The sequence below is a fragment of the Sipha flava genome, unplaced genomic scaffold, assembly GCF_003268045.1.
Source record: "Sipha flava isolate LNK unplaced genomic scaffold, YSA_version1 34_pilon_pilon, whole genome shotgun sequence".
Taxonomy (NCBI): Eukaryota; Metazoa; Arthropoda; class Insecta; order Hemiptera; family Aphididae; genus Sipha; species Sipha flava.
Window position 1 is genome coordinate 2,553,231 of NW_020273045.1, and position 22,520 is coordinate 2,575,750.

Consider the following 22,520-nt stretch of genomic DNA (forward strand, 5'->3'; position numbering starts at 1 on the left):
TGCTATTTCTGATGAAAAAAAAAAAAAAGAAAATAGCCCTAGATTATGTGTGTTTGCAATTATATGTCGACAAAAATAACACGTTTATAGATATTCAAGAAACAGTTAACGCTATTAAAATATGTCTACAAATTTTTTTAATAAGTAAGATTTAATTTATTGTATACAATTTCAGCTTATATTACTATAATTAGAATATAATTTAGCTATATATTATTATATTGTTTAAGAAATGGTTGCAATCAAATCAAACGAATGATCGGTTTTTGGAAAAAAAATTCTGAGTGGCTCAATACTGAAATTCATTTTCCAGCCACTGTGTACAAATTTATTGCTAATACATATTCAGGTATAGTCTATATACTTTTCTATTTTCTATTTTATATTTTTTGACCATATTTTGAACATTTGGTGAAAATAATTAATTATTTTACACTTATAATATATTTTTATTTATAAATAATTTTATCGCATAAATATTATAGGTTTTACTCATAATAAATGTTGACCACCGATTGATTTCGAACTATGCAGTGAATGAACTAAAATAACAAAAACTGAACAACTCCGTTCATGTTTTAGTACAACACAGTTGATGTTTGATCCATGAATCAAAGAAAAGATGGCAATGAAGGCAGTGCAAAAGTTATAAGGGAAATATCTAATACTACCCCCATTAAAGATAAAAAAAAATACGCAATGCTTGGAAAACACATAAACGTCAACAGGAGGCCACACAAATGACGACAGATGAAGCTCTGGGATTGATAATTTCTGCAACATTATCAGTACACTAATTCAAACTTCTTCGAAAGCAAGCATTAAAACTCAACCATTACACTTATCCTCCGTATAATAAAGTGTTAGCTGCGAAAAAATGATTCTTATCCTGATGTAATATCAATTACAGAAGAAATATGTTAGGTACAATTACAAGCCCTACTTAATCATACTGCTAAGAGACTACTTATAAACATTTCTAATAAGTTGAAGACTAGCAATTATATTTGAAATGTAGATGGGGCTTCGACGATAGCTCTGGATTTTCAGAGTATAAATAAAGTACTTCAAGTGATAGTAGTTTGTTTGTGACTTCAATGTTACCAATATTTTTAGCCAATGAAGTTGATAACCATGTTATATGGCAAAATCCTGTATGCTCTTCAACTATATATTGTAGATCAATTCGACTGCAATATGCTAAGGAAATTACTGAATTGTCATTAAACGAGGAAATGTATATGAGTCAGCAAATTAGTCAACTCACTCCTTATATACATGATTAAAGAGCAGTTATATAACTGATAACAGATTTAAGTAATTGGACGTTTAAACATCATGATCCGATACTTTTTGATTTTTTTATGATATAAAATGTAGGAATAATTAATTTCGGCCACCTTTTTTTCGATTTTAAAACACTGTTCGTCGGCTTTACCGGTGAACACCACCAGTGCGTCCAGTTTTATCTTACATCGGATGATCAAAAACAGTTACGTCGTCGAAAAGGATTAAAATGCGAACAATTAGAATCGCTATTTTCTTGATTTCCGTACGCGAGAAGTAGAGACTCCGCGGGTCAACTGCTCCGAAAACCATTTGAAAACTTTTTCATTTTCTACGTTATATAAAAAATATATTATTACGACAAAAAATATTTTTACTTTATACATTAGTTTACTGATAAAAAAAAAAAATCATACGTCACCTCCCGGTATACTTTTTTCGCAGTTCTCAAGGGCCACTTGTCTTGCAGTTGATGGATTAGCAGATATGTTATTGACTTGGCTCATATTAAATGGCAATTTAAATTTTTCATATGAAAAATATTTTTTCGTTTAATTTTTAAAACGGATTTGTTTACTTTCACCGATTTTTATTGAAAAGAAAAAAAAAACCATACATAAAAATATGAATAAGTTAATTTTGGGTTATTGGTACAAAAAAATAAACATCACTATAGGATTTTTCCATGCGTCTTCTTGGTTATTATTTCATTGATCAGACAGATTTGATTATTTTTTTATTTTGTTTACAATCATAATTTTTTAAACCCTGTAGTCGCAGTAACCATAACTACCTTACCGATAGTATTACATTATTGATGTTATTGTATGACCCTAGATTTTTTGTATAATAAAATCATTTTTTATGTCTATTACAAGTATCAGTCATTTATACTGTTTTAACATAATAATATTTCCGGTTTAATTTGAAGCATAAGAAAAAAAAATAGATTTTATCATGCATATTTTTTTTTTTATTTTCTTTTTTTTTAACTCGTCGGGATAAGTGCCCGACAATAGTTAACTAATCGGCAAAAGAAATTTTAAATATTTAATAATTACTACGAATCGAGAACTACATAAATAACATTTACGAATACTATATGTACTTGCTTACTCACTAGTCCGTGGGTAGATCGACCATGCATGATATTAACAGATTAATCGCTAGGCAATTACGTCAAAACTTTAAGCTTTACGGACTTTGAGTATGTTAGCTCTTGACTTATTTCTGTCTAGTGGAACACTTCAAAAGCATACATAAACCACATAGAGGTAGTCAAATAATTTAATTTTAATTAATAATTTTTCGGTTTTTAGGAACAACTATCGTGATTAATTACTAGATTGGATTAATGCAGTGTTTTATTTCTTTTGTTTTTTTTTATTGAGCATTTTCAAAAATTGAATTTCTCTTTGTAAAAAAATGGGGATCTTGCGAATAGAAAACAATTTCGTTCGTAAAATACATTTTTATTTTTATTTTTTTTTTTAAATTACGAGATATACATATAAAATACATATTATTTAAAATTGCATTACAAAATAAGGAAGATCCTGGAAAATTATAGTTTTTTAAGAATATTTATTTTGTATTTTTTTTAATAAGCGTGTATTTAATTGTTTTTTATAACTCAAATATGATTACACTTACTAATTTCAAGCACATACAAGTATCGACACGCAATTTTCTAAGTAAATACTTTTATTGATCTTGCATCAATGCACGTCCGGTCAAATCATGAGTCATTAATATTTCAATCGTTTGTTGTTCGATTACAAAGGTTTTATTATGAAAAAAAGACAAATATATTAAATTATTAGGATAGTTCAGCAGCATCATATGAATCACATATATTCTAAATTTTCCATTCATCCTCGTTCACGTTTGAAAGAGCCAAACGATCTCATTAGTCTTGTCTCTGGGCGTAACCGCGAGAATACAACGCCGTTTCATACTGTCATTCGTAGAAGTATAATCGTAAACCAAGATGACTGAAATACATATTTATCATATATAGTTTATATATATAAGAAAAGCGACTGAAACGTACAAAATGCATTCACTATAACTCTAGAACTCTAAGTGATATATACACACATGTATTATCAAAGGTGTTGCTTAAACTTCCCGCATTAAATAATTTCGTAGAAGTCGATAAATTCAGAAAATATAATTATAGGGTAAAATTATTACTAAGCGTTTCTCCATGCATCACACGACGACAAAGATAAGTGAATTTATTAAATACACTATCAAATATATATTGTTTTACATAAAACTATACTGAATACACGGGTCTCGCTTTGCTCCAATCTTAAATACATCCGCATTATTCGGTGTAAGATTCAAAATATGTATCCTCGTCATATGCCTGATTCTAAACGTACGTAATGCCTATCTAAACGTGACGGCAGTATTTCGTCCGAGAGAAGACGGACGAAAAAAAAAAAAACGAGACTGTGGACTTAACAGTGAAACGACGTGTGAAGAAGCCGGCGAATGAAGACAAACGCGACACGTCCCGGGTTCATCATACACGGTGAAATAAATAACAATCACCATTTAATATAATATTATACGTACATCGTGATGTTGAGTGGCGGAGGTAAATCAAAACGAGGAAAACAAGACATTCAGAAAGACGGGCGACGGAAACGATAAGCGAGGGAAGAATGTGATGAATGAGAGTCACCTTCGAGATACTGCCAGCAGGAAGATGATGAAAAGAGCAAGAGCCTAAGAGATAGATGGACACATATATGTAACTTAAGACGTGTGTGATTATGCTTGCAGTTTGATCAAAGAGATTAGTAAGATGGATGTTGACGGTGCATAATTTTTTTTTTTTTTTCTTATATGAATCTCTTGACGTTAAGTTTATTATAATAAAACATTAATTATAGGGATAAATCAATAATTACTATAGAAACTGTCGAGATAGAAGTAGGCGATTGGAAACCGTTTGAATATGCGATCCACTAATATAGACACGTTTTTGTCCGCCGTAGTCATTTATTGTTTTAGATGTAATTATAATAATAAATAGCCATTAACGTATACATGGTTATGATAGATAACCCTATTAAAACCGTTTAAAGCACTTCTACATAGTAATAGAATACAAGTTTAACGTAGGAAATTTAGTTAAACCGAAACTTTCAAAATTAGCGATTTATACGAAAAATATTTCTTTTACACGTCCAAAGCAATTTTAATATTTGAACACAAAACTTTAACCAACCTATTCGAACAAATTAAATTATTAGTTCTCAGTTAACCACTTTATTTCAAATAAGTTTAAAGTAAATCAAAATATGTGGTTTGTGTAATAATGATATTTTTAAATTCAACAAACTATTACGATTTTTATACAAAAATGAATTTGAATTTTTATTCTTGATAAACATAATGTTTAAATAATTAAAATTTAGATATGGTTTATTTAATATACTATTTTTTTTTTTTTTTTTTTTTTCGTAAACTTGAGTAAGTTTAACATATCTTTATTATATATACATATATTATACTATACCGATAAATATTAAAAATATTCGAAATAAATTTAATCCAATGTACAATTAGAAAAATAAAACTGATGAAAGAGAACATTTTCATGAAAATTGCATTAAACAATATTAAACTATGGTGTTAAATATTAAATTATAATAGAGAGTATCTCATTTGAATAATTTAACTACTGACAATGATACTTTTAAATATCGGTGTGATTGATATAACATCCGAGTAAACCACAACTATAAAAAATGTTAAATTATGAATAAAACATTGTAGTTAAGTGATAATAAAATGCATAATAAACGCAATTATATTTTTAATTCTTTTTTTTTTTTTTATAATTACAATAACTCCGATTAAATTATGAAAAACTATTGTTTTGATAAAACATTTTCATATGTATAATATGTATATGTTCCCAATGTTTTTGTTTATGCCCCGTGCAACAGGTACCAGTAAATATAAATTGCATAATTAAGGATGTTATTAAACTACAACTCATTGATTATTATTAGCCGTATGTATTTAAAGGGTTTCAAAATAATTAACTAATATGAGTGCAATTTGATGTACATTTATTTATTTTTTTTATTTATTTACTCAACAGCAATAATAATAAACTATTATATCATATATTATTGAACACTTGGTGTATTGTAATCGCTACCTTACCTTACGCTATCTCACAGTATTTATTCGTTATACTATTCAGTAACGGAGTTCTAACAAACATTTAAATAGATTAAAATCAAAACTTTAAAATAGCTAATCATATTTTATCACAAATATAGATGAGATCACTAAATAGCAAACTAGTATAAATTGACAAGCAACCCTAAAGACGCCTATTTCGCGCCATGTTGCTTATGGACTATGGTATTTTATCAATTTTTATCGTTGTGATAATACCACAGATAAAAACATAAAATAAATATTATTAAAACTCATAATTCATGATTTATTTCAAATTTATAATCATTAAAGTATATCAATAAACCAAAAACACGAAAATAACTAATCTTACTACTGTAAACAACATAATACATAGGTAATATTTATCTATTTCAGATGTAAAATAAATGTATGGCTTCAAGTTGTTAAATAAAATTGATTTATGTAACTTTTGTCTTTTCTTGATTGAAACTTTCAGAATAGAAGAATTTAAAATTTTTCTGTAAGAGTGTATACGAATATTTAAATACATATGGCTTACTATGTTATTAATATTTATCTTGTGAGGACATGAATATATATATCAGTGTCTTAAAAACATTTATTGGTTTCGGGAAGTATATTTGTACATAATGCAAGTGAGTTTTGAACCATTATCATTATTTTTTTATCCATATTTTTTATAAATAATGGCTTTTTGCTCTAATTGATACTTATTATTTAATTTATTTTGCACTATTGGTAATATGAAGGTTTAGGGAATTTTAGCATTTGCATACTTTTTTTAATTATTGTTAAATATAGCAGAATGCAAAATAAATTCGTTTCTCAGTGCCATGATATTAGATATAAAATTTGAATGTGCATATTTTTGCATATTTGCTAGATTTTGCAGGAGAGTACAAATTTTCAAAATGTTATGCTTATTTTGCATATTTTGACAAATTTTTCAAATTTTAAATTAAAAACTATATATACATATTTCAACGGATCGAAAAAAAAATTTACTAAGAGGACTTATTGTAATACTTCCAGTAATATGTTATCTGTAAACTACCTCTTATATCTTGTTAAATTTTTGTATAAGTATAAATAGTACTATAAACTCGTATCCACCGTATAACCAACTGGATATTGACCGAATGTTGTTAAAGATAATAGTCGATATAGAATAATAGATTATTTGTTTAGTGTTCAGTTCAGTCGATTATTATCCGTTGTTGTTTTTGCGTCACACAACGTCGAATCATACGTAAAACGTCGTACGCCTATATTTTGTAGTATTGTGTAATGTCGAAAGTACAACAGTCTACGAGTAACCGACTGCAAAGTTTTGTTTCGGAATTTAAAGACACATTTACATTCGATGGACACGTTTTATTTTTTGTACTATGTGGTTATTTTTTTTTTTTTTTTTTTTTTTTAATGCATATAAATGCATATTTTAATGATATTAAAAGCATATTTGTGTATTTTTTAGAGCTATAAGTCTTTAAGCCTAATAATATGTATGATTTGATTTGAAATACCCGCCAAATGATAAATATATTTGGTATCACATTAAACATGTTATGATAACACAACAGAGCCCACAACTAATATGTCCTCTTTTAGCATACACTGATATCACTAGTTAGCAATTTAGTTTATTATCTATATCAGTGTATTTTATAGACAGGTATAAGCCATTGATTATAAAAACTTGTGTTTATAGCCATATTGGCAATACCAACGAATCTCAATTGCATGTCTAATAGATGATTATTATACGAAAATGTGTATCCCATAAATGCAATTAAATTCTAACGACTAGCAGAATTTATTATGGTACATATTCTGCAAAGAAATAATCAGTTTTATTTTTCACTCATGATTAATCAAGATAACAAGTTTATACTTCTATACTTTTTTTAATATCATTGTGTTTTGAAAATAACAAACTTTGCTTGAAATGTCCAATTATATTTCGAAGAAAAGAAAAATAAATGTTTTTTTTTTATTTATTTTTCTTTTTTTCAAAAAAAAACTTCCATAGGATAAATAAAAATGAATTTCAATGGTTTGTCATTAAGATTAACGCATTATTTATTTATTTTTAGGGAGAAGGTCCTCATACGACTTAAAAAATAAATAATTTTCTTTGTGATTTATATATTTCATAATGTTATATTTAAGTTGTATAAACTGATAATTACGTTTTTTATTTATTATTCAATTTTTTTTCTTCAGAAAATTTTGGACGATTTTATTTATATAAACACCAACGAATGGAACACACAAATAACTTACATCGAAAAGCTACATAAATACGATTGCGATTCGATTTCAATACGATTTGTATATTATGCAGAAATACGCACGCACAGTTGATAAGTTCATAGGTATCCGATTAAATATACGTTTTATTACGTAAAATATTACTTATTTACCCGTATCTTAAAAGAAACGTGAAGTATTAAGCAATATCAATAACAATAAATCAAAGTTACAGGGAGCATAAGACAAATTAAGAATTAACTGTATATTCATGTTACAATAGGAAATATAATAATATAACATTTTAGAATATAAGAAAACAGTTGTACAATAGTCTTATTACCATAACGATCAATTAGAATGTAAACAATTAATATGTTTAATTAGGTTACGCGAATTGATTAAAGACAGAAGACTCATGAATAAAGGGTGTTCTGTGGTAGTCGTGTGACTTGACCACTACGAAAATCAAATTCATTTTTTCAAGTATAACCTTAATACAAGTTGTGTGTTTATGTCTATACGTTCGAATTAATCGGTGTATACAACATGCGTTAAAGTTGAACACCGAAAATCTCTTAAAATCATATCGGATGTTTTATGTTTTTACCAAGAAAATTTTTTCTGGATAATGGAATAATATATAAATATAGATGAGTCCAATATATACGTACAGAATTTTTCAGTACAACCGCATTATCGAATGATAAAAATATCAAACGACTTATCGCGATCGGGTTTGAATAGTGATCGAAAAATACAGATATGCATATATATTGGATTTTAAAACTTTAAATTATCCTTTAAGTTATCCATTATTTTCATCCCACAACATCATTATTATTTTCTTTTAACCGTATCATTATTATATAAATAATACCTTGTAATAACATATAATATGTTGACACATTGTAAGTTTAAATAAATAAAAAAAAAAAAAAAAAAAACTTTAAATTAAGGTTTTTTTTCGCCTTACTCAAACTAAAATCATAACATAATAACTACACATTTTTTTTAAAATTAATTAATACATTCAATATGATTCATGTAATTTTATGTAATTTAAAAACTAGTCACAGCTAAAATTTTATTTTTAATCATCTAAAACAATCAACAAAATTGATTGTTTAATGTTTATAACCGTTACAATATGATAGTTCTACAATTTAATATATAAATTTGTGAAGTGAAAAAAAAATACAACATTTGGATTTCAAAATCTAAAAATTCAGTTTAGGATTTTTTTGGAATTTCGAAGAACCGATTTTATGTCACGCTGCCAGTTTATAATATGTATAATATGCATGTACCTTTTTCACGCACTAGGCGGATGTTGAACGCGCGTGATTCTGTAGTAAATATAAATCATCATAATATTAACGTCTGTATGATGGTTTTTTGTATCATCGTTTGCGGTTCATAATAACGTGTTTTATACGAAAACGGACAGAAAATGTAACGAGGGATGATTTGAATAATTTCTGGTCGAATCCTCCGCGAAATGACACGTGTTATTGTACATCATAAAACGACGTACCTACCGCGAAAAACGGTCAATTATGGCGTCCAACGCGTATGTTTAATTTCGATTCGGCTTCCTTAACACGTAACCTTTACTGCACAATATACATACATTTTTTCATTCCCTTCAATTATATGACATAAAAATTGAATTTCTGTTCTTACACACAAGAAATACAAGTACTCTTGGGAATACGAATTGTATTGGTTTTCGCACCACCTATCGTATAAACGGGCTTTTCTTCTTTTTCAAACTCTACAGCCATAACAAGAAGTTCTGTCAAATGGTGACTGAAGTGTTGTCGATGAGTAACACTTATGTGTTCCCAAAAAATTCATACGACATTTTTTATTTTTATTTTTTTTTTGCTCAATGCATTGTTATAATATATTATGTACACTCTGTGGAATATTTCTTTTAGTATTGTCGATTCTATAATATTTATTATATTTATGGGAATGTGTGTAAGAGTTTTTCCAGATATAATGCACTTACTTGATAATAATAATGTAATGTGCAAATAAAAATATATAAATGCGAGAAACCCGATTCAATCATGTTATATAATAATATAACGAGCAAGTATGATTATACTCCAAATTACTGTGTTGTAGTGAAATATTTTGTAAAACAATATACACAAGTACTTGGACCATTATTGATTCTATAAGTGTGAAAAAAAAAACCAAACGATAAGACGTTATAAAATATTTCATCGTAATGAAATATAATTTTTTTTTTTTCATATCAAATGGAGTGAGTGTTTTAATGACGATCAAATGTTTACGCCATTTCTACCGTGTTATCGGTTTCAACGCAATAGTTTTCTTTCTTATCCATTGAACTGAATTATTTATCACTGTAGAGCTACTTTAAGTGGCCGACTGCATGAAATCGAGCATTAATTTCACTCCGAATTAAATTAAATTTTTTTTATGTATTAAAACAGCTAGCCAAATTATATTAAAAAGTTAATAGAATTATGGGTTTTAAAACAAAACAAAACGTCACCGCGATGTAGTTTATTTGTTGCGTTTTAATAATTTAGCTTTACAATCTCTACGACACAAAATTACACGTGTTACTTTCATTTTGATAACACGATTAAATGTCTTATATAATCCAGACGTAAACATTTTGTTTAAACTATAAAACACTTTTAATTTTAGAAAATCTATAGAATCGTTTGTGATGTACAAGAAAGAAAAGCAATAAGAGTATAATACAATTATTTTTTGCTACACAAAATATAATTTTCGGTCTAAAAATAGTTACAATAGCAAATTACGGTACCATGTTTTATTTTGAATGAAACTTTTTTGCCTATTTTTCATTTTCCTTAGCTTAGTTTTGCATTATATGACAAAAAAAACATCAATGAGTTTTCAAAAAGACAACACTCATCACAGTGAGTTTTAACATACTGAAGAAATTTCATAAATATACGGTAGAATAACTACAAAATAAAATTCAGATCTTTTTAGTTAAAGAAGTTGAAATTTGGTAATGTCCCAAAAATTTGAAAATGTAACGTTCTTAAATTAATTAACATTATTTTTATATATTTTTATTATAAGAAAATATAGTTTTAATTTCATTTTAAATCTTAAAATAAAAGAATCTTAAATTACATTTTAATTTAACTGTACAGAATTCGATTTCATGTATATTTCAAATAATTTAATCAAATTTAATTTGTACACATTTACTGTTAGCTGACAGAACGACGAAAATAAAATATATACATGCATAAAAAATACAATAAAAAAATATATTATGTGATGAAAGGTTTATTACGTAATGATATTTTTTATATAAATTTTCATTTTTAATTTGACTGTTCTCCCAGAGATAAACTTAAAAAACAGAATAATATTAATAATTAAAAATTAAAATTGCATATTTTATATAAAAACAATCACTCCAAACAAAATATACAATTTGAATTATTTTAGAAATATTCGGAGGATTGAAATAAACATTAAAAACAGTAATCTACATCGCATTATAAAATATACAGAAAAAAAAAAAGATATTGAATATTGATTCAGAGATATATGTAGTCAGAGCAGTAGATTGAAAAAACCGAATAAAATAATGAAGTAGAAAGCTTAAGAATTCCATAATATTTGGATGAGAGAGAAGATACCTAGGATAAAATATGACGTCTAGTACATGAAATGGGAAAATCCTGTTTAAAAAAGGATTATTATAATAATATTTAGATAAGTAGACAAAAGTGAAAGTTTAGAACGTCTCTTAAAGAGTTAAATAGTTAAGTGACACATTAAATCAATAAACAATAACCTACACTTGTAAGACATAATTTTTAAATAATCCAGCAGCTGTTACAATATATCGAACAGAAAAAAAAAATTAATAAAAGTTAAAGTTCAAAAGAATTAAAGAAATATAAACCTAAAACCAAGTTACCATACTGAAAACAATAACGATTGATGAGAATTTGGTTTTTATATTATATACAAACTGAAGCTAGAAAACCCTTGAATAAAAAAGACAACTAGTAATACAGTAAATGTAAATAGTAATAAGTATTATGTGTACAAATTTAGTGGAAATAACAAGAGTTTCACATGCATGTATAAATTGTTTTTAAGGTTCATTCTTTAGATAAAAACGTGAAAGGACAAGTTATGAATATCTTTAGAGAACAAGACGAAAAAAGGTTTTGAAGTAAGTTACATATAAATAAAGAAATGAGAATCAATAAAATCAGACATAAACCTGTGGATAAAGAAAAAGTTCGGCAAAATAACGATTGGCCGCAGGGAGTACGAACTGAGCTTAAGAAATAAGTACAGTATATTTTATGTGTATTATAGGCTGAGTATTAAGCTGTAATTACGATGGAATAGTATTTTATTTATTTATTTTTTTTTTTTTAAGTTTATTTTCTCAAAGATTCCGTAAACTTGATATGTATTCGAGAAAACGTCATTGCGGAGCATAATATTAAGTGAGAGAGATGTTTTTAAAAAAAATACTAAACCTAAAAAAAAATTCATGATTGTTAATAAAATCGGATAATGCAGTACGATATTTTAAAAGTAATTATATAAATTAACAGCATTAAGAAAAAAGTTATGCTAAATTCGATTTTTTTCCTAGTTTGACAAATACTAAAACAGACTATCATATTAAGCAGTGTTTGCAAAGGAATTTAGTATGTACATGTAAATTAAATAATAATCGTCGGTTTCGGAGAGCGCATCAAAAAAAAGAAAACATTGGGCTATAAATATTAAAGACTGTAGCTCATCGCGTTGAATGTTAATTATGAATGTCTTTTTGGTTAATAAAAAATATTGTCTTATTTAGTTTTGATTAAAATGGTGAATTAGGGATTCGTAATCCTTTGAAATTATATCGCTTTTACAACAGTTTTTTTTACGTGGAAACTTACACAGAGATTGAAAACAAAGAGAATGGAAAAAAACATGACTATTACCTTCGTTAAACTGACAAAGGTTGTATAAGGTTATAAATGTCACAACAGAATGCAAATAACATGTCCCGTGTAGTGATGAAGAACGGACACAGCAGATGAAACGCGAACCTTTTGTAAGTTGCTTATGTTGAGGGTCTTCGAAGAAAATTAAGCATCCATTAATATTTTACATTTTAAAAAACTAATGACAAATCGTACAAATATAATAAATATATGTTAATCGTTAATATCAGAAACGGCCATTACATTAAATAATTAAATGGCCATTCTCTGACGGCAGTTAAGGCTCTTCATACATTTTTATGTCGATATGGTAGTAGACCACGAAATACGACTTTTCATTGCACGCCCGTTTAGAAAAATCCTTTCAAGAAACTATAAATATTGTTAACCAATTAAAACGAAAAGAAAAAACATACTACGTAATTATTTAAATATTTAAAATTCTAATTCATACTCGAACATGAGAAATCAAATCATATACACAACACTGTCCGAATGAATACATTTCTGATAGACTGTTGTTTTATTGTACTCTAAAATATTATATTAATGTTATGATCGTGAGATACGCATGATTTTCCCAAAAATATTATTATTACCACGTTCGGAATACACGGAAAAAAAATTGACCGACTGTTTCATACCACTATTCGTCGCCTGTAAAGTGGATAAATAATAAAATTAATAGCCGGACACGCCTATATATTTTGGGTTTTGGCTTCTTTTTTTTTTTTTCTATATACGTGAACCATAATACTAAGGCGACCATGGTATATAGAAATATTTTTCAATGTACCTTATACCATAACGTGTTTTAAAAACATTTTCTGTTTTTAGAACAGTAACGTCGTTAACGCGAATATTCCGTATGCATGCAAATATTAAAGCATAATACTGGAAGAATCGGTCATTTCTTCCGTTTTACGCGATATTATATTTTTGAAAACTGTTCACATAAGTTGCTTGCATATTTTATATAATCTTTTGATACCTCAACAAACAATCAAAATGAATTTACAAGTAATTCACAACTATATCTATTATTGTATTCATTATTAGTCTTGTAAAACGTTTTGATACTATTTTATAAATATATTCAAAGTAATTCGAATGCATCCGAATAATGAATTTCATAATAAGTGTGGTATTAAAAAAGGTTTTGTGTAAAAGACTATCCGCGTCTATATATACGTGTGATAATTTCTGTGGGATTAAAACGTCAGTTGAGAAAAAAAAGTCATACTTGAGCGAAATTCAAAAAAACATAATTTTTATATTTCCATACAGTTAGACAGTTATACTATAGCTTCGCTCAAGATAATAAAAACACATTTCATAAATTTGCTATTTAAAATATTTACGTTCTACGATGGCCTGAAAGTCTCGTATTCCGTACATTTCCTTGACACGTTAAATAATAAATCAATATTAATAATAATAAAATAAAACAAAAATTTGCAAATGATTAGTACTTGTACTCGTACATGTAAATATAAATAAGTAGTATGCATGGATAAATAAATAAATAATTGGATAGTCTAAAGTATTATTATTTGTGTATCATAAAGCCGATCGTGCAACACACAAATCATAACGCTCCAGGCTACGTTTTTATTAATATCGCCGTGTCTACTATTTATTGTTATAAAAAAAAAAAAAAATGTTTTATTAACAACACAGCGAGCCACCTAGGAGTAGACCCGTGCGAGCATTGCGTGCGTTATGCTACAGACGGTGACCGAGACGTACCACTGATTATGACAAAACATAATACTGGACGTGTTACCATCAGTGGCTTAGCTGAGGAGGCGAAGGGTTGATCGGGCTTCCTCTTGCATTGGAATTTATAAACGGTGGTGACGTTTTAATCATGATTAAAGCCGGAGCGGGATTTAGGAAATTTGACGCCCGAGAATAATAAAAAATACGGCGCGTTTACGTAGTCGTCAGTACAGAATAATGTTCGTGACTTTTTATTCATTTTTCATAAACAGAGCGCACTTGTACGAACAGCACCTGGGACTAGCAAGATATGTAGATAACTTTCCCCCCTCCCCTACTCCTATATCCAGCACTACAGCCTATGGTCAATAAAATAATTTAGTATCCATAACCGTGATCTTCCCCTCCCCTTAATTGTGCTTTAACTATGGTGATGCGTACCATCATAACGTTGCAATCGTCGTCGCCACTGTATTCTTATATATCTGACTACTTGCGATGCGAACTGTTGGCAAGTGTGTAACTGCTCGGATCTGTTGCCAAAGAAGGTTTAGAAGAGTTCGCGAAAACTTTTGATTTTGAATTGCGCTACAATATCGTCCCCGCCGCTTTCTTGCCACGTTTGAAATGTCGTCGAACGGTTTGTTTTTCCGCAATTGCTTTCCGCGTTTGTTGTACTTTTGTTCTTCGGGTAACTGTCCAATTTAAATAACGCCATTAATATAATGTAGCTGCGTGTGGCGTAAGTTCGAAAGGTTCGGTAACGTAATGTAATAACCGTTTTCGCGATAGTTATAATTTTCAATTAAATATTTTCATTTCTTTTTATCATTCCAAACGTTCTAAATAATGTAAAAATGTATTTTTGCCGTCGCGGTTTAACTACAAGTCCAGAAATGAATACACGTTTCAACAACAGTTTTTCGTTGCCCGTGCACTACATTTCCATCGCGGTGGTACAGGAATATTGTAATACCAGATTTCGGACGAACATTTGAATAGTTAACCATTATTGATCAACAATCGAAAAATCGCCAACCCCACTCCAATAATCGCTTAGGCAGTCAATGTTTTTTTACTCTTTTCCGCACACAAAATACACACGAATAACTAAAGCTGTAAAAGCTTTCCGACCGTTTATAGTTTCAGAGTTCATTATGTCAGTACTACTGGGGTGTGGCTAGGTTAGCGAGGAGCGTTGCCAAATTTTCGCGTTCCATTAACACCGAATTTCCTATTTTATCCGTAATTATTCAGTTTACGATTTATCGCCGTTCAACGCCGACTGCGGAGTTTCAAAACAATTAATAGGAAAATAATTTGTTACGCGTGATGACGATCTACTCGAAACACTGCGGAGCACGTGATATTTTTCGGCACCATCGTAAATCCAAACAAACATTGGCAATGTTCGCCATTATTTACGTAAATTAATAATAACTTTAATCTCCGTGCTCGCGCGAAACGTGATCGAATCTTAATCACAGTTACTATTCATACGTACGAACCGAACCGTGTACGGCGTATACACTCCGACTGCACACAGCGATATTGATCACATTTTTCGTTCGCGACTGAATGATTCGGTACGGGATAACTCTTTTCAAAAACTATTCCAGAGGAACACACAAACATGCGTAAACGCTGATCTATGCGGGACTATAAACGAATGTTATCGGTGCGATTACAATCGACGCATCGTTCTAGTCTGTTCAACGGATTCCTTGGTAAGAACTTTTAAAATTCATGTGGACATTTGAAAAACGACACTCCGGCCACTTGCCAACAGATTTGTCTGAAATGTCTACACCATCTGCACGCGATTCGTCGTACAACGAATTGAGTGTACCACGAATACTCGTGAATAACGTGATAATGCAATCATATGATATAATATAAGATGTATACTATATAATTAGGTTGCTAGATTTCGGTATCCCTAAACCGGGATATGATATTGAACGACTTTTTTTTTTTTTTTTTATGTAACGTTCACATGGGAATAATATAAGTATATCCTTTTATACAAACTAATATAACTCACTGTTTTACAATTAAACATTCGTTGAACGTTATTTCCTCTCTCGGCTTCTATTAAGTGAGACAAGCTGAATGACCAGGAGTATCCAGGATGCGAATTTTGTATGGTTCTAGGTATAAATATTATGAGAATGGATAACTAATTATTTATAAACAAAATATTAATAACTAATAAGTTATGTTAATTAAAATGATTTTATTTAGGAACCTGAAAAAAAACGTTTATAGTTAAACAATTCTTGTTCAATCCCGGTACTGAATTCATCAATATAAATATTTTGGTTAGTATTATTTAAAAGGTTCCGGTCCCTGTACCTGGTTTTACGGCCGTGTGATAATATGTAAATAGTATCTGCTAATCGAATTCGCTGTGTGGTGCGGCTCAAGCTCGTTTCGTATTAAGCGATGATTCGAAATATCTCGGTCGGATTGCTACCACGAAAATCATATCCCACTGCGATTGTAAACGGACCCTTAAGAAGGTATTGTAAAGATCTATTCGCATGCCGTGGTAATTGGACCATTCGATTTTAACGAGCTGTCGAATGCTCATCGGTTGCGATCATTCAATGCCATGTGATCGTCGGTGGCTCCCACAATATTTCCTAATTGAACGTAATGTAACGACGACGACGACGAACTACACGCGCACCGCTAAAGTCACTTGACAAATGAGTTACGAACTAAATCTAAAGACACGCTACGGTGCCGCAGCTGACAAAATGTTCGCAAGGAATGGATTCCGTCGTTGAATACGATACGATATTTCAATAATCAATAATATTTTCCATGATTTCATAAGATGGAGACCACGCAGTGTTTAAACGAAAAAAAAAATTGCTTTACAGTAGTCGGTAGTCACAGACTTTCATATGTGTATCAAAATTGTTCTCCCGGCGCATCCTACCACTCTAAAAGATCACTGGTTCGTGAAGTAATAAAATGTTCACTACTAGTTAAGAATTGTTTATTTTTGTTTATACTCCTACTCTATCGCTTTCAACTAGTTTGAAACTTTTACATTCATTGGTGCTTTTGAGTTTGTGTTCGACCGAGTTGTTTGAATAAATATTCAACCAAGAAATGATGGTTTGCTTAATGTCATAGTAGTTTCTACTTATATTTGAAAACAATTTACTAAGGTAGAGAAATAAATATATTTATCAGTTCGATTGGCTGCACAAACAAAAATTCAAAACAATTTATATACACGTCAATGACTTTGTTACTTTTATAAAAAATTAAACAGGCCTTATTTTCAAACGTTGTTAAAAATATATACCAAAACTCGTAAAGATTTTTTTTTTTATCAAACACAGAATATTTTATTACTCGTTTATACACGACGAGTGTATATCGAAAATCAGTTATGTATTAAATCAACTAATGATTTTTATAACCCTATCAAAAATCAATGATATAATTTCGTTTTATACTTAATAACGAATTGAAAATCATTTAAAATTTTTAATAGTCATAAGCATCAAATAATAGCATAATATATCGTTAAATCGGAAATTTAAAAAAAATAACAATGATGCAAGACTTTGTATAGACTCATTACACTGCACTCGTGACACATACAAAATGTTTACTATAGTTTATTTATTATAGCATAAGTGTAAAAAACATAAAGCCTTTATTTTTTTGAATACAGCAAACGTTCAATATTGATCCGTTTTATTTGTGTTCTGTTCGGATATTGTCTGTATTCGCCAAAGAATAAATTAATAACCGATGGCCGTCAACGCGCGAAGCGTATAAGACAATGATTATAATAACAATAATAATATGGAGCGACGTCGTTATTGTGTACGTTCTCGTAAACCTAAATTCATCGGCGCAAAACAAATGAATAAAATATAATATTTCTTCAGGCCGCGCGGCGCGGAACGCGTACAGACGCGCATCGCGTATTGTAATTGATCGATTGTGTTCCACACAGAATGTTCGGAATTATGAAAACGTTTTATGCAGTTGTATCCAACAAGTTTAAAATACTCTTTGTGCAGTGCCGTTCTACTCTGATGTTCAACACAATGAGTTCGTTGCGAAACACTCGCAAAGTTTTTTAATGCCGGGTTTAAAACGTCGATGAACAAAAGTGTAGTGTCAAAGTTTTCATCTCGAACGTTTCGACCCCGATGAGAATATGACAATATTTCCACCGCCGCACGGGTACGTGCACGGTGAACGGAACACCGCGAACAATCGTGCGCAATCGCAAAATCATGGAGAGCTCGTGGTTACCGTTCTCAACGAATACGATTACGCATTTCCAGGAGCCATTCGGCGACGTAACCTCTGCGGATATTGTTAAGCAATCCGCACGAAACGATCGATACGCGATTGATCGAGTACCTAAAGGACAGTCCCTACACTTTGCGGATACTAGGGCGAATATTTTTTCGGGGTCTTCAAAAAAAAAAAAATAAAACGAAAATTCTTTACACCACTTAACACTCCTCGTGTAGTTCTTTTCCGTTTATATCAATAGTCTCTCACCCACTATATCTGAACATCAATACAATGCATCATCAAATTTTCTTTATTCGTTTCAGAAATACTCCCAAGTATCAAATAAAAAACAGTTTCAATTGTTTGAATCTTCCACTTGAAGTGAAAATTCCTTGGTCAAGCATTGGAAAAAAATACTCATGTTTAAAACTATCTCCGCTGGTAAAATTAGAAGATATACATACTAGAACTTTCATAATCGAAATATTATTTTTTCTTTCAACGATTATTTTGCTTGCAAATCTTTGTTTATCAATAACAATTTGAAAATTATCAGGCCCCATCTGCCCTGCCTTTGGAACCACCACAAGAACCTACTCGACGTTAGACTTCGATCGTTGATGGAATTCTGGTCGGGAAATACGTTTTTGTCACGCTTGCATTGAATGTTTGGTTTTCGACCGTGGTTTTAGCGATAGAAAGCAACCTTTATCCGTTCAGAGGGAGGTAAAGTGAGAATCCATAGTGCTGGGGGATAATATGGAAATCCCAAAAAGTACCGAGTGGAAGGGTGGAAAATTCCAAACATTTCCGGGCGAGAAATTGGATGTACCCAACATTTCTGGCCACGTATTCCCAGCACAACTAGAAACTGAAATTTATACTACAATTCATACAAAACATTGACTTTATGTTAAATCTTAGTATTCATATTATAACCACCTTGCATGACGCATAAACGTTTAAACATATTTCATTTTTACTGTTCCTACACAAGTTAGGATTTATATCATAATTAAAATCAAAAAATTATTATAAATACGTAAGATGATAATTAGAACAGCAATTGTAGTGAACCATTAACTTTATACTATACAAGATCAATACGGCAAATACTATTTTACTAAATCTATTGCTCGAAATATCAAATGAAATATACATATTGGCTTACGAAAAAACTTTTAAATTGGAGAAAAATAAATAAAACCAATTCGTGGACGGGAAATGTATTGCTTACATTTTAGCGATTTTTCTAAAGAAATTAAACCATCAACACTATAGTCTGTTTATTCAATGCTTAAAAGCACTATAAATATGAAACATAATACTAACATTTGTACTTATTCAAAACTATAAACTTTTTTAAAAAGAAAATCGATTGAGCTTAAAAGTAATAAGTCGAAGGTATTGACTTCGACCAATGTAAAAAAAAATCCATAGATGAAACTCCTGGTATTCAACACTTAGTAACTAAGTGAAAAGATAAAATTGTTTTGTATGTGTTGGCTATTAAAACTCCGTTAACTTATTACGATGCAGGTATCATTGGTTTTTGGGATAACCGGTGCATATAGAAGAGAGGAACTCGGTCATATTACTAGATATGACACGGAAAACAAATTAAAATAAAATATAGTTTAACAATCTTATAAGCTATGATAAAAAACATAAATGACCTGGAAATCGTAATAGTTGTGAAATAAAATACAGTTTCCTCCGTGAAATTGTTTTCGTAGAGTAGTCTCCCCGTTGCATAGAACCCCGCATCGCATTTTTCGCGAACGCAGGGGCGTGACGTAAAATAGTACGCGTGGCTCGCGCGGGAAGTCAATTTCAGTCTTGGGCGAAATGCTGCCCTCGCCTGCGGCCGGTTAACCTAACCGTGTTGCCACGCACGTAGCCCGCGACTGAAATAGCTTAACTTCCCGTACTTGGTACCCAATGCACTATTTTGTATTCGTATAATAATATACTCGTATAATATACATTTCGCAAATACCTCTGCTCTCCTAATGAACATTTTCGCGTGCGAGCGTCCCCCGCGATTATCTATCATGCGGTGCCTAAGCTCCGGCAACAAAACCGAGCGAGTTGCGCGTTCGTTCGATTGTTCTCGTGCGCGCACGTACTCCGCGTCAAACCACCCCTTATCGGTGGTCGACGTGTGTCAATCGTGACACAGGAACACGAACGACAGTGATGCTTTTCAAAAACCTGGTGCCACAATGTTTCGTATGAAATCGAATAACGACCGGAGAAAAGGTATCTTAATCGTCTACGGCCGAGACAACTGTACCGTGGACAATGTTGTGAAAAGTACAGCACGACGAGTTTGAAATGGGACGCAAAATTGCACGGAGTAATGGTCTCATAGCATTGCGGAGCGCCTTTTTCGTTGACCGCGATCGCTCGAAAGGGTGGTTCAAACCGCGTACGTAGTCTTGTCAGACCGTTGAAAACAAAATGGCTTAAACGTCCGAATGATAAATAGCCGATTCGTATTATTGTAACCTGGGTCTTATTTGATTAAATTTTTTTTTCACTGGAAGTCTGACGGTTAGGTTAGGTTTATTTTATTTTTCATTCTTAGGAAATCTTGAATGAAAAAATGTCGAGAGCCGCTGGGCAACAGAGAATACCGCGTTGGTGTTTTTACCAAACGTCGTCACGGTCCGCCCGATTGATTACGGGTTTCGTACATAATGATCGACTGGTCGGAGTCATCCAGTCCAGCGCGACGAAAGCGCGTTTAGTCGTGTTTGAAGTGGCTATAATAATAAATTCGGTATGATAGCAATCCAGAACAACATTTCCTTATTTGTTTTATTTGATTGGAAACGATATTGGATCACCGCATTCGTAAAACGGTTCCAACCAAACGAGCATCACGTGTAATGTATAAAGGTATTGAATGTCTCATTTAATATATTACCAAGCAATCGAAAAATCTTGTATACTTTTAATGATAACACACAAATTCACCTATGGTTTTTATTTTTATTTAATGATTTAAGTTTTTACATTTTGTTTAACATTTTGTTTTATATTTTGATTAATAAAATTCAAACAATCATCGACAAAAATAATATTTCATATTTAACACTTAAAAAATGCGGTAAAAAAAAATTAAGTTTCACGAAAATATAACACAAATTAAACAACTTAAAATTAACCATTATATAAATTCCAAGCTAAAAAATACAAAGTAACAAATTCAAAATGAATATCACGGAAAGATCATTTGTAAATTGTTTTCAAGTTTTATTTTGCTTTCCATTGTTTCTTAAATTAAGAAGAGCTACTGAGAAAATCACAAAAGACCCGTTAAAAGTACCTTTGTGTTCGATTTCCAATCAAAGGTTTTACGGAAACTTTCGATTAATCGGTATACGTTTAAGATGTGGGAAACGATAAAGCTTCGATAGGCACTTATCGAGTAAAATTTATTTAAAAATAATGTTCTATAATACATAACACATAGAACTATTACGCTAAATCACTACCAGGGTTATGTTAATATATTATTAATCTGTATGTTGAGTACCTAAAGTAAGGTAAATTAAAGAATTAAATAAATCGAAAATTAGAATTAGAAATTCTGAATTAGAAGACAGTTACTGATTTAAATTATAAAAATAAGAAGGACGCGGACGATCCATATTGGTAATGTCCCATCGACAGCGTAATTTAAAGACTAAAACGAGATGAATGGTAGTACTGCCGAAGATGTATATAACTCATTGGATTATTGCTTTCTATCGAAAAACTTCTACTGTCGTTGTAAGTTTACTT

General features: G+C 30.3%; 1 protein-coding gene and 1 pseudogene across 1 annotated transcript in view; both read right to left on the reverse strand.

Moving 5' to 3' along the window:
- The window catches only part of LOC112687452 (voltage-dependent calcium channel type A subunit alpha-1), a 303,497-nt gene that overhangs the window by 272,532 nt on the left and 8,445 nt on the right, over positions 1-22,520 (reverse strand). The gene's annotated exons all lie outside the window — the stretch shown is intronic.
- LOC112687454 lies at positions 19,379-20,495 on the reverse strand (annotated as a pseudogene).